Raw genomic sequence first — 5,700 nt, 5'->3', positions numbered from 1 at the left:
AGGGAAAGAAATAGAAAGTGTGGAGGAGGGCTCCTCCTTCTTTCTTTGGTGTTCAGCACATTCAAGTTGCTCAACACATTCAAGTTGCTGATGCTAACTCCTTGGCTACCCCTCCTTCAGCACATTCAAGTTGCTCAGCACATTCAAGTTGCTGACGCTAACTCCTTGGCTACCCCTCCTTATCCATTTTTGTATAGGTTGCCTAGGTCAAAGGCTCAACACCAATATAGTTCTTTATTGACCATCCTATCCTCATATCCATCCATTTTTGGCTATGGAGTCATCCCTGCAGGGAGCCTCCAAAGACAAGGACGATGCCCTCGATCGTTCAGGGCTGAGCCGTTTCGATTATGGTTCTCTTGCTCTATGGTAGGTGCCTCTGAAACCCACCTCTTTGCTGATCATGTTGTTTCGTCATAGTCTGTTGAGATTATCCACGGTAGTCTGCTGTTGGAAGGAGAAGCCGGGGAAGAGAGAGGGCCATTGTAGCGTGCAGTTGAGCTTTAGGGAAGGTCTCTGTGTGTGTATGTGCGAGAGTGTCTTGTTGATCTCTGTGTGTTCATTCTCTTGATCCCATTGCTTCTTTGTAGCTCACTAAGCTTCTCCTACAGGCAGAACCCTCACCATAGACGAACCATCATGGCTGCCCTTGTCAAATCCATCACCCGTATGGAGGAAATGCGCTTCCAACCCCCCCTCCGGCACCTCTTCCACTCCTCTTTGGTGGCACACTTTCCGCTACGACTTGCTGTAACCCCTTGTGGAGAATAATGGCAGTAGTACCGTCTTCAGAGCTGTGTTCCATTCGCGTTTAAACCACAACCTCAGCCGTCTGGGTGCTCCACAGATTGTTGTTGCCTTCCGGGGTACCCGGTCTCTAGTCGATCTCGACGCTGACATCCACATCTTACTCCATGATCTTCGCTCCCACAAACGATTTGATCTGGCTCTAGACATCGTGAGGCAGCAAGTGGCTCACCATGGCCTGCAATCTGTATGCTTGGCAGGGCACTCCAAAGGAGCAGCACTCGGCTTGCTGGTGGGCAGGAAGCTTGCTGAAGAGGGGTGGTTTCTTGAAGCCCATCTCTTCAATCCTCCACACCCCTCTATCCCCACCGCAACAATGCACATTTCGGATGAGATTACAACCGCAGTGCACGTCGTCCACGATCTGGTTGTCAACACTCTCGCCCACATCTTGCAAGACGAGCAAACAAGAAACCACGACTGTGATAGCTTCCAAGCGATCATGCCATGGCTTCCCTACCTCTACCTTAACGTTCACAACCCAATCTGTTTGTCGTACATCCGTTACTTCGAAGCTCATCGTCATCTGCCAAATCTGAAGGGGCGTTGGTTCGGCTTCGCCTTATCCTCCACGCTGCAATCTATCAGAGTAGTTCTCCGCTCTTTCATATGTGGGGCAAGAGCCAAGCCTGATCATCTCATTCCCTCCGCCTATTTTTATGTCAATGAAAAGCCATATAAAGACAACGAAAAGCGATCAACGTTGATGCTGTCTCATGAGCTAAAGCAATGGTATGATCTGGACGTAAAGCTGCAGCCCTTGAAGATGGTGTTTGACCCTACAGGAAATCGCATGACCCGTAGAGATCCTTAGTACTAAGTTAGTAGCTTGTATTTTTGGACAATTATCGTTGACTGCTCGACTTTGCTCAAAGGGGACATTTCACAAGCTAAAGACCTCTGAAAAGATACTAGGCAACCTTAGTACTCATTCACTACATAGGCCTAATCTACACTGTGACGCTAAAAATTGATATTTTTTATTTGGCATTGGTATTATTTTCTTCTATGTTTGATAAGAGTTTGAGTATCAAGTGATAGTCTAGCGGCTCTCACTTATTTCTATTTTCTAATATATTGTATGGGATTGAGAGGATGAGTGGAATAGATCATTGTAAATACCATGTGTATGAATGATAAATACCTTGGTATGGGGTGAGAGTTATTTGTATATGCGATATTATGGGGTTTTTAGAAAATAGTTGAATATTTGATATCATGTCTCTACTGAAAGTTATAGGCCTTTGTGTCTAATGACAGTTTGCAAAGTGTTTTGAGCTAATTGTAAAGGTATTTATGAAGGAGGTGCAATGTTTCCCTGGAACCTATCCATCCGACTCAATCAGCCCCTTCAAACTCCTTGATATATATCAGTTCATGTCATGTTGAGCTACAAGATCTTCTTTCAACAATGTATCACTCTTCTCTTTGGCGTAGACCATCGGCTTGCTATGATTATGGCCTCCACCGATCCTTTCCTTCTCCCTATGCTTGAGTACAACATCAATTGGGATGTTACCATCTTCATTCTCATATAAGGAAGGATAGTATGGTGTGGTCTCTTGAACACCTATTTCATTAATTTTGGACTTTTTGTGTTGTTTTTGGACGAAGCCCAAAAATCCTTCCCAAATGAAAACTTTACTTTGTGGAAATATCCTTCCCAAATCAAAATTTTACTTTCTGAAAATATTCTTCGCAAATCAAAATTTCACTTTGTGGCACTATCATATTCACATAAAAATATTGTTTTTTCAATCTATACTTTTGCACCAACATGCAAGAATTTGAAATAATCCTATATTAGAAATTCTAGCTATATCTAAGTTATTTGTTAATTTAATTATTTTTAATATTTTTCCTTGACGTTTTTCCTTGACGTGATAAATTTATAAATCCATGAAAGGAGACTTAAATATTTTATGAAAATAACATTGTCACTCGCAATATGCACAAAATTTTTAAAACTTTTAATAAATAGAAAAAAGACATGATGCCATAAGACCCAAGTTTTGTATTGAATCAAAGAGGTATAATAGCAATTATAGCTATTATTATATGATTACATTGAGAGACGTTGGTGGTCAGATTTAATCCTCATGAATGCTTTGTTGAGGATATGAAAAATAATGGCCGCTTGATAGCAAAAGGAAAGAAGAAGGGCAGGATGTTTACATTGGATACGGACATGCCTAATGGCTTTCATCGACAACTACATCAAATATTGTTGGGTCTACTTTCTAAAAGAGAAATTTGAAGTGTTTTCTAGATTTCAAGAATTCAAAGTCATGGTAGAAAACCAGACAAGCAGAAAGATCAAAGTCATGAGATCAGATAGAGGAGGTGAACACATGTCTTCAACATTCATGAAGTTTTGTAGAAGTCATGGCATTCAAAGACAATTCACTTGTGTAGATACTCCTCAGCAGAATGCAAGAGCTAAAAGCAAGAATGGTACTTTAGCAGATAGTGCTAGAGCAATGCTTAGTGAGAAGCATCTTACGAATCAGTATTGGGCAGAAGCAATAGCCACTGCAAACTACTTGCTTAATCGGCTTCCTACCGAACCAATTCATGGTATGACACCTTATGAAGTATTCTCTGGACACAAGCCACACATTTGGCATCTCCACATATTTGGTTGCATAGTATATGCCCACATACATGATGATCATCGCAGGAAATTAGATGCGAAGTCACACAAATGCATCATGGTCGGCTTCAGTGAAGAAAGCAAAGCATATAAGTTGTATGATCCCATCAACCGCAAGGTCATTATCTCCAGATATGTAATATTTGATGAGGAATAAGAATGGAAGACCTCAAACACATAGGAACAAAACCCTAAACCGACTTCACAGTCTTCTATAGATAAGGTTGATGAAGAAGAGCTAGAATTTCTAGAAACACCCCAAGCAGAGCCATAACAGCTCAAACAGTCTACTAGGGAAAGCATACCACCAACTAGATTGACATATGCTCAGAAAGGCAAAGCAAATTCAAGTTGAAACCATGAACTATGCTCTTATGACTACCATCATGGCTTCGAAGAAGAGCCAGTGTACCTCGAAGATACAGTAGACAAGGCAGAATGGCAAACTGCTATGATTCAAGAAATGGATTCTTTGTATAAGAATAATACTTGGGAATTATGCGATCTTTTACCAGGAAAGAAGGCCATCGCAAAAAAATGGGCATACAAAGTGAAGTGCAATCCAGATGGCATTATTCAAAGATACAAAGCCAGACTAGTTGCAAAAGGAGTTGCACAACAATATGGTCAAGATTATGATGAGACTTATGTTCCATTAGCAAAGATGGATTCCATACGGTTCTTGATATCAATAGTGACACTCGGCAGATGGAATGTGTACTAGCTCGATGTCAAGAATGCATTTCTCAATAGTTACCTAAACAAGGAATCTACATGCAACAACCAGCAGGTTATGTTGAACCAAGAAAGGAGAATCAGATTTTCCATCTCAAGAAGAGTCTCTGCGGCTTAAAACAAGCACCTAGAAGTTGGTATAGCAGAATCGACAAGTATTTTGTTGATCTGGGATACATGAAGTCCAATGCAGATCATACTCTCTACCACAAAGTTCAAGGGAAAGACATTACTATTGCACTTTTGTACGTAGATGATCTGATTGTGACCGAAAGCAAGGATAGCTTCATCAAAAAGCTAAAACAAGACTTATCTATAGAGTTCGACATGAAAAATCTTGGACTTATGCACTATTGTCTTGGAATTCAGTTCTGGAGAGATTCAAACAACACCTTCATGAGTTAACTCAAATATGTTGATAGTCTCCTGAAGAAGTTTCATATGGCAGATTGCAAGATTGTAGCCACTCCCATGGAATGAGCATGGAATAGAGTTTGATACTTACAAAAGATAAGCCTCTAGTCAATGATAGGTACTACAGGCAGCTCATTGGATCTCTTATATATCTGACTATCACACAACCAGATATCTGTTATGCAGTAAGCTCACTTGCACAGTTTATGGCAAATCCAAAACAGTCTCATTGGAATGCAACCAAAAGAGTCTTGAGATACATAAGAGGTACAAGACAGTTTGGGATAGAATGGGATAGAATACAGAGGAAGTCATCCAAGGTTGCATGGATACTGAGATACACATAGGGATATGCATTTTTCGTTGGTCAAGGCGCTATATCATGGTTTTCAAACAAACAGCCAACTATTTCTTTGTCTTTGACTGAAGCAGAATATAGGGCACTCACTACAGGTGCATGTGAGGGTATATGGCTCAGAAGACTATTGTCGAAAATAGATTACTTTAACGAATCATAGTCAACAACAATATACTGTGACAGCCAATCGTCTCAAGCATTGGTGATGACACAGGGTAAAGACATTCCCATTAAAGGGGTGTGATGGGATGTAATGATTAGTCCTTCTTTGATACCCCAAAATCATCATCTTGAGGGAAGGCCTACTTCATGATGTTGATCTTGAGGGAAGGTGTTGAGAGACCACGCTCAACATTATGTGATCATATGTGAATAGCTGCACTAACACTTATAGAGGAAATGGTTAGATTTCCTAACCTGTGTTCCTTGTTTGCATGGCTAGAGGGGAGAACAACAAAGAACAGAAGGGACTGACAGCTGTACTATAGCTGAGGAAGAGGGGGCATTCAAATCTATGCAGGCCACTATGAAGTTTCACAAGGTGAAAGAATTTGCCTTTTTGACACCAGTATGTAAGCCCTCATAGCTAGCCATTTCATCCCTATTGACACCCAACCCCTATGTAAAGACATAGTCAAAAGATCACCTCTAGCCCATAGGAGCAGATCTATTATTTGCAAGAAGAAATAAGAGAGCTCAAACTTCAACTTGCAGCCCTCAATAGGAAAGTGCA

The 5,700-nt window shown here is 40.8% G+C and overlaps 1 pseudogene; it reads left to right on the top strand.

Annotated features, from left to right (window-relative positions):
* Positions 1-274: 274 nt before the first annotated feature.
* Positions 275-1,621, top strand: LOC147882510 (GDSL esterase/lipase At4g10955-like; annotated as a pseudogene).
* Positions 1,622-5,700: the final 4,079 nt, after the last annotated feature.

The sequence above is a fragment of the Dipteris shenzhenensis genome, chromosome 29, assembly GCF_047967505.1.
Source record: "Dipteris shenzhenensis isolate YYH24624 ecotype China chromosome 29, Dip_SZ_1.0, whole genome shotgun sequence".
Classification (NCBI taxonomy): domain Eukaryota; kingdom Viridiplantae; phylum Streptophyta; class Polypodiopsida; order Gleicheniales; family Dipteridaceae; genus Dipteris; species Dipteris shenzhenensis.
This window is presented reverse-complemented; position numbering and strand designations above follow the sequence as displayed.